Raw genomic sequence first — 9010 nt, 5'->3', positions numbered from 1 at the left:
CAGAACATGGTTTTTGTGCTATTTTGCTGTTTTTTTGTTGTGCTTGTCAGTACTTTGCAAATATTCAGTTTAAAAGCATACTTTGGAATTGAATTATTATTTGCAAGTAAATTTAAGTCAGATTTTTTTTTTCACATCTCCCATCTGCAATTTTAGTTGCAACCACTTTAAATAGCATGAGGTATATTATTTGTCCAAAGCATTCATTTCATGTAACTCAACCAAGCCTTCTTTCCATTGAGCCTGATTTCCCTTTTACATGGCCTCACATGTACTGACAACCCAGGAATCGACACTTGGAGCAGATACATCCAACACCTAAGCACTAGGCGAAGAGGAATCTCAAACTCTCATCAGTTTGAACATTGATATTGCCAGTGGCAATGTCTGAAGCAAAGTCATTTTCAAGGAAGTTGAACAAGATCAAAATCGTGTTATCTCATTGTCTACAAAATAGATCCACACAGTACATATTTAATCTTGGATTTGTAAGTTGAACAAGAATTTGCTGGAAGTGTGACCTGGTACAGGGGACGAATACAATTATTTTTTACCACTTACATTGAAGCAAAACATACCCTACTTCTCCCATTAAGCTTCTAGTTTTTTAATTCCATTTATTGCAAATTATTTTTGTTATTTTGAAAGAGCCATAGCTCATTAGCAAGTTGTTTATGATTCCTTTTGGTTAATAAGGAAATACAGTGGGCGAAACTCGATTAATCAAGCTTTACACAAGTTTTCAAGGACAGAACATTGCTTTGATTTCGAATTATTCAACCCTTTTCTTCGTAGGTTTTACTTCTCAGCTCTCTTATCGTCGAACGAAAACATATCTGTCAACAACCATGTTGTTGGCCAGCGATACACTGATACACTTCACACACAAGTCGAGATATCTAAGAAGGAAAGTGCCGAAGGTAGGTTCAATTCCGGCAAGTTAAGATCGAATTCGAAGAGATCAGAAACGAAAATAATTTATCTTTCAACCATAGAGATTCGACGAACCGCGAAGCTTCGATTCCTACAATTATTTGTTTAGCACTGAAAATGGTGGCTTTGTAAATCGAGCAGAAGTCATCTACAGCTATTACTTGGCGTGCGGAACATTTCACATGGATGTCATTCCAGATTTCTTTCAGCATCGGATGCGAACGAACCTCCTATAAGTCATATTTCCACATCACCATCAGCGCGTGGAGATGTTAGTCGTTCAGCGATCAGATGAAAATGAGCTCCAGGGAGAATTTCTCCCGGCATGCTTTGCGAGTCGTGTCCAACACCGCCTGGGAATGACCCTTCTTAAATTGTGCAGTGGACTCGTTTCAAGTTACTTGACTTAAGGTCATTCCCCAGTATTGCATTGCGCATCCTTACGGCGCATAATTTATGGCGTCATTAACGCGCGTTCGTGTGAAAACATGGCGGATTTCCCTTGATATTGAGTTCTTTCAGTTGCAAAATGGCTATAGCTCACTAACGAACTCGGGCACCCCAAATTTTTTCCCAGTCATTTTAATCAACTAAGCATTAACTTTGCGTAAGAAAAGACTGATGTGATTTCTATGTTTGAAAATTGAATAAATAAGAAAAATAGCAGCTTCACTGTAGTCTTTTCTATTTCGCAGTTTGATAGCCGTGGCAAGCAATTTGGTTCCAATATTTTAACAAAGATTCAGCTGTCTGTCAAAATCACTTTAAAAGTTTATTTGTGTCCGACACAAGTATTGACTGTAGTCTGAGGCGTGTTTTCATGAGTCTGGTCTCACAAAGAGTTTACAATAACTTGGAATGCGTTCTTGTAATAAGCATTAAATAACGCTAAAATGGGACATTTTCAATGCCTCACTGCTCCTTAACGAGTATGGGCACCCCCTTTTTAAACTCGTGGATACGCGAAGCATAGACACGTGTTTGTTGTGGGGACTCCGATATGCAAATGTGTCAATCACTCACTCACTCAGGTGTAGACACTGCTCGTAATTAGTCGGCCCGAACGAGAGCGCCCGCGTCCGACGCCATGTTGGAATAGTAACCGAGCCCGACGCCATATTGGAATAGTAACCGTGCAGTCAGTGCGAGCTAGCTTAACCTACTACACAATGCGTACATCGTGCCAGCCCGAATATTGATGATTTTGTAGCTTTTACACGACCGTTAATATTAGGTGTTTCGCTAAATTGAAGTGGGGTTGACTTCGAATGTTCGAATTAGTACTATTGCTAACTTGAAGGCCGAATTTCAGGCGCATTTGAGTCGTCCAGGCGTTCAAAATGGTCAGGAGATGTGCATTTGTTTGCTGGAAAGTGACCTGAAAATGATTAAATCTCATGCTAATGTGGTAAGCTTTGATGAGAATGTGTCTTATTCCTCGACCTTAATGAACTTATATGAGCGAAACGAACAACTTTTAAAGGAGCTACGTCACGGTTTGCGCATATTGAAAAGTTTAGCCTCAATTTTTCAAATTCGTCGTTTGCAATCCGTGTCAATCTTCTCCATCCTTAGCAGAGATTCCAACCCTCCCGATTTGATCGGGAGACTCCCGATCTGATGTGTTGCCTCCCGCTCTCCCGATTCTTATCAAATTCTCCCGATTTATAATAAAATTGTGAAAACAAGGGAAAAAATGCTAATCTTAAGTATTTTTTTGCAATGTATTACACTTTCTTCTCATATCATCTCACCCAGTCTCTCGCCGTGTGTTGTGCAGACTCATCAGGCCAGCAGTCTTACTCCATTTAGCAGCTCCAAAATGCAGGAAAAGGCATTTAAGAAAACCTAAATTTGCAAAATTTCCCAGTGAGCATGGCCCCGGACCCCCCTAGAGGCTGCCGCCTTCGGCGAGAAAAGAGTCTCCCTATTTTCCTTCAAAAGGGGTTGGAATCTCTGCCTTAGCCATCCTTGTTCCTTTATGGTTTATCATTATCTCTTTGGTGTTTTTCTATCTTATTAAACTGTTATTTTCAGGTTTCCTGCCATTTAAAGGTAATTTTGTATGTGGCCAAAATAACTCAAAATACCGTGACTGAGCTCCTTTAATGAGCGAAACAGCTATTGAAAACAGGACAAACATCGGCACCATTGTATAATATTGTAATTTCATTTTTATAATTTAGTAACATCTAAACCTGAGGCCAGCCGAAATATTGTTTTAACTCTACGACGTTGTGTCGGCCTTGCAGTAATGACGTATTATCGTTTTACTTTTCAAGTTTGGCTGATTAGATCTCCTGTGAGATCCAACGTTCAATCAAGCAGGATCTTCTTTCACCGCTTTGCAGTTTAAACACTTAAGTTTTTCATGTTGAGTTGTCCATGTTCAACCGGCATCGAGTTAAGTTTAGATTAAAGTTGTGTTCTCTATACTTGTCTTGTTTATTTTAGTACATTGATCTGAACTCTAAGTGGGATGTGAAATGCACATGAACTTGGAAAGAAATTCCCAAATACTTGATTTTGGTAAGCTTAAATGATTTTTACCCTGTCTCTTTTTTACACTTTTGCTTCCTGATTGAAAAGATAATAAAGGGTAAGAAACCCCCTGTGAGCTTGTCCCCAATTAGTAGTCAATACTAAATACATTGACACTTCAATAAAGCTGTTGTTATTATTGTTGGAACACATATCTATGGGTCGACAGAGTTTTCGGATCAACATTGAAAATGGTTGCAAAAGAGTCTTCTTATTTTGATGTATTTTACGTGCAATATATATAGAGACAAGTGGTTCCACATTGGAAAAGAAGTGCTGTCTCATAAGGAACTTTACCTATAACCTTGTAGGAAATGCATTGAAAAACGTTTGTGACTTGTTTACATGCAAATTTTTCCAGCAGGCAGATCAACATCAAAATCTGGATGTGAGGGAAGGGGGGGGAGGGGGGAGAGTACTCTATGATTTGTCGGGAAGGAGTGTCCTCTGTGACCCAAGAACTCTTAGCCTTTACCACTCTATGTTCTGCTGCAATTTTGCCACCCTAGCTATTCTGGACGTATGTCTTTGTAATATGTGTGCAAAAAAGGCCAACGAAAAAAGCCTACACTTTGTGAGTTAAGTGCGACCTTGCATGGTACAAACCCGGCTTGTTTTAACAGCATTTAATAATACATCAGTAATTGCAAGTTCACCAATATGTTTCATCTCTAGATTACTTAATCCACGAGTTTGGCCATAGGTCTCCTTTGATTTATTTTATAATTTAAGTTCATATGATAAATATTCATTGGACAAAGTTTGAACAAAAATCTATGTGCAGTTTTATTTCAGAGGAATTGCCTTAAAACAGCCAATCGGAACGATGACCCCAGTCTCATAAGTGCCGACTCTGGTCACCGGTTTCTGTAGCATTTTAAAAGCAACTTAGAGTTCTGTTACTTCCAATGGCCAGAGTCCACTGCACTAATTATTAGGCCAAGGTGTTTCCTACTTCCTTAAAAAGACGATTTATTCTGAAAAAAATGTTGTATATAGGTTGTAAAATACTTAGGGGCATTTTTAGCATGCAGACACAATCGGTAAGATTATGTCTGTCTAAGTCACCCGCTGTTATAGAGGAGATCAGTTGGCAGAACACTACGAAGTGGGTATTTTAATTAAAATGGCACTTCTGGTGTCAATGCGTTTTGATACCATCGTGATGTTTTCTGTGTGGTTGAAACTCGTCTCTGATGCAGGGTGTTATTATGGTTCTTTTTTTTTTTTGTCTTTCCTTTTTCTCCCTTTCGTATCGTTTTGCTGCAGTGGTTGACCTTCTACTGGTCTTGCTTCCAGTTCAAGAATTCCCTACAAAGAATCATCGAGACAAGCAATTCCTACCACGGAGTAGCCAAGTGTAGTCGTGGGAAATTTAACATTTGTGTACATATTTCAGGCTCAATTGGCCCAATCACCCTGATCCGGGTATCATTGCAAAGATCTTTTCCTGCTGCAGAACTTGGGTTTAAGTGATCGATTTTAGTCAAAGGTGGTGACGTCAGAAATGGAAAAAGGCCAACACTAGTCACGGCCGGTTACGGCCGTCACAGGCGTCAATGGGTTAACAATAATCCGCCGAAATAGTGTGCAAGTAAAGTAATGTAAAGTAAAAATTGGTGAATATCTGCCAAAACAAGGTCAGGGTAAAATTTTCACTAGTGTTCATTCAACGAGGGGAGAATAATTTTTTTGGCATAATTTTCAGTGGAGAAAATCGGTTGTGAATGATTACAATTCCGGATGTAGGCTGCAAAATGAACAAAAGACACCTACAATACGAAAAAAATAAACTTTGTTTGATCTTGATGATTGGTGACTTCAAGAGCAGTTGTTCTTATTGAAACTAGACGCTTGCTGCGTGTACCCAAGCAGTCGTTATACTGAGAAGCACTAGCTATATTGCAATTGAGCTAAATGTTCTGCATTTGAAGTCGTACACAATTCAATCGAATCGATGTGCTCCAGCTATTCTGCCTTTGATTGAATTTCTTGGAATCGATTAATAGCTTATTACTAGTTTGCAGGTTTTTAAGGTCTTTAGGGAGTGAAATGAGTCAAGGTCTTTATATCAGCCTATGAACGTTTCAGTCCATTTTCCTTAGCCTTTGTCGTTGTTGCTGTCGTTGTTGTTGTTGTTGTTGTTGTTGTTGCTGTTGTTGTTGTTTTCGCGTTTCTCAAGCAAGCGAGACATTTTGAATTTCAGAGTTATGGCGGTGCGTGACATTGAACTACGAACGCGTTTGTCAAAAAACATATACTTATCTCGTGATTTTTATCCCATTCAGAAGTTAAAGTTTTGGAAAAGTGCTTATGTAAATGCTTGTTTTCTCAAAACAAATAATCAGTCGCCTAGATAGCCAAAGTGAGTTACAGATGTTTACACTATTTTCCGGCCCCAATGTTGGTTTACCGCGGAGGTACATGGCGGCTCCATACTGGGCTCTCTAAATTTATGCAAAATATTTCGACGAATATCTGAGGTTTGGGAAAACGCACAGACTTAAAAATTAGATAAGTGTCATCTTTATTAATCTCCTATAACATCACAATTTCTTGACTTTACCACTAAATGGTTTTCGAATATTTTTTTTCTATTTCATCAGGATTGCGTGACAGTACAAGCCGAGAATTGTTTTGCTGGGTTCAACATACATTAGTTTCTTTCAGCTGAAATGTACAATAATTCGCTACATGGGTTTCATTATTGTAAAGACACATAACTCTGTTACAAGAATATAACGACAGAATATCGTTTAGTTCGAGATTTTAACTTTATTATAGTTTACGAAGTTTCTCAGAACGTTTAACCTAGGTGCAATCGAACAGATACATTCGTAAACAAATTCTCTAACCTTTCTGCTCTTGTTGCTCAGACGTTCTTGAGTTCGTGCTGGGATTCTGCTTGGTTCACGACCACGTCTAAAAATACCATGACGCTTCTAAGATGCTTTTCATCAAGTTGAAGAGTTGATAGCCCCGGTTGATAGCTCCTTTTGTATAACACGATTCTTGATAAATTCACTCAAAATGTTCGCTCATAAATTGATCTCTCATAAGGCTTGCAGACCGACCCGTTCCGAAAACGCTCAACGTCCTTTAGTGTTGGTCTACCTCGAACGGTATGTTCGTTTGTATGTGATTTCATCGCCCTAGAAATCATGGAATCCGTGCTAACTTTTCACGTCGACAACTTCTGTAAATTCCATGTACGCATGCAGAGGTGACGCATGCGCCTTAGAGACCAGACGGCGATTTGTGACTGAACGTGGAAAGAAAAAAACCGGAGCCGAAATTTAAACCCAGGCCTCACTGGCTGGGTAATAAGTTTCGCTTACTCAACCTGACACAGTTTGTCACAGCTGGCCACAGTGACTATTGTGTTTATGATTCTTCTTTACGAATGCGTTTCTTGAGACATTTTTTAGCTCAGCGGCGTTGGTGGTCATTAAGCTTTCCGACCATCTTTAAATGCCCTGTACACTGAACAGGTCCGCAAATGATCCCAGGACCGAAAATGATCCCGGACCGCAAATGATCTCGACCAAAAATATGGAATGGCATGGATTTGCATCAGAGGAAGGTGAAAACATATAAAAAAGTTCACAAAAAAAGACACGTTTTATCATTTTAAAATAAATATTCCAAACTTGTTTTTTTGGTTTTCGAAGGCTATTGACTTAGAAAAACACTTTTAAAATTCTATATATACCTGTTTAGGTTACGTTGCATGATAAAAGAGATATGAAATAATTTCCATATAATGTCAATTACAATAAATTTCTGACTTTTCGTAAGATGAAACACAAAGCAAAATATATTTCTGATAATTTTAATTTTCATTTAATTTTGTCTGTGAAATTCCTGCGGACTTTGACGGGGTTCTACGGGTCCACAAATGATCACGGGACCACAAATGATCTCGGACCGGAAATGATCCCCATATTGGACCGCAAATGATCCCGACCAAAAAATAAGGAATGGTATGGATGGCGGATTGGTGTGGATAAGGACCTGGCGCGAATGACGATAATTTCATTAAAATCATCTTAAATAATGGCTTATAACTACCTTCCATTTCATACCTTCGACTGAATTTTGTTACTAACTACGATGCTATAAATTGCACCACTGAATTATCAAAATGGACCTGAACTGCAGGCAGGAAATTTAATTTCTTTGCAATTTTAAAATTATGTCCAGATTCTTGTTGACAACGCAGCATATGCTATATATGCTTCCTTAGCTAAACATTAATATTTCGGTCTTATAGTAAAATCAAATTTTATCAGTCCAGTAACTTCACCCGGGTGGCAACAACAGGAGCAAATATTTCTTTTAAAAGGTTGAAACATGTTTTTTTCTTTTTTTTTTTTTAGTGGGGGGGGGGGGGATTTTTTCATATGTTTTCACCTTCCCCTGATATAAATCCATGCCATTCCAATTTTTTTTTTCATTTCCGGTCCGGGATCATTTGCGGTCCGATTTGGGGATCATCTGGGGTCCTGGGATCATTTGTTACGGATCCGTGCTACAACTCGAGTGAAATCTTTCCGATAAATGCATGGATTTCCATTCAGCCACTGTCTTCCATCTTTACTACCCTGGATGAGAAATGGGGCGTGGCTTAGTAGACAAGTCTCAAAAAGTTGTAAGTTAAATTTGTATTTAAGAATTATCGTCTTCGAGATTTACATCATGACGCATTAGCCATAAAGACAGAGAACAAAGTCAAACATTTTTCAAAAATCCGTTATCCAATACAATGCTTAAGAGTGAGTGTCGGCAAGAATCAAGCAAAATCAGAAATTAGCCGCAAAAATGTGAAAATCCAAATTTGCTCAAACTCCGGCTATTAGTAGTCCATATTGAACTATTCATCGATATGTGGTTCTTGTCTCAAATAGATTTTTGTTTTGGCGGAAAATGGCGATTCCAGATGTCAAGGCCAGATGTGAGAAAACTAGGCTTGAAAATTAGCAATTTTGAAGAAAACGCATGTCTTAAGTATAAAGCCAGAAGATATCCACATGCAATCAGCTTATTCTACAACTTTTCCAGGTTTTATATTGTAATTTCTATGACATTTGAAATCTGAGATCTGAAAGAGACCCCCATGTTTCTTTACGGAAATCAGTACCTAACTTGAAAAAATAATTTACCCAACTACCTTTATCACAAAGTGAACGAAACTTAGAGATCAAACTCCTTTAGAGATGAGCTTTTAATTGGTATGATTTTTGTTCTGGGGAAATTAGGCTGTGGTCTATGAGAGAGCGCTTAAACTTGCACATACTCGCGAAATCAAACGAGAGATTGCGCGACCGACCGTGACAAACAGATCTATTATTTCCGCCCAAGCTCAATGAAAAAGCTCGATGAAAATATAGTGGTTATTGTTGTTGTTATTGTTGTTGTTGAGTCGTGCTATTTACGTGTATTACTATTTGCATTCTTTTCATAATTATTCTTGTTTTATCAACGTTTCCTTTAACTTGTACAATATGTTTGCATGCTCAGTACACATGGATGTTAT

General features: G+C 38.4%; 1 long non-coding RNA gene across 1 annotated transcript in view; it reads right to left on the bottom strand.

Moving 5' to 3' along the window:
- Positions 1 to 5984: 5984 nt before the first annotated feature.
- Positions 5985 to 9010, bottom strand: part of LOC149117105 (uncharacterized) — a 256173-nt gene continuing 253147 nt past the window's right edge. Inside the window, exon 2 of the long non-coding RNA XR_016205567.1 lies at positions 5985 to 6651. This is a non-coding gene — a long non-coding RNA (uncharacterized LOC149117105). The remainder of the gene's footprint in view (positions 6652 to 9010) is intronic.

This window comes from Orbicella faveolata, unplaced genomic scaffold (genome assembly GCF_042242905.1).
Source record: "Orbicella faveolata isolate gen_17 unplaced genomic scaffold, um_ofav_v1 contig_12, whole genome shotgun sequence".
NCBI classification, from domain to species: Eukaryota; Metazoa; Cnidaria; class Anthozoa; order Scleractinia; family Merulinidae; genus Orbicella; species Orbicella faveolata.
Note: the sequence above shows the minus strand (reverse complement) of the source record. Positions and strands in the feature narration are given on the sequence as shown.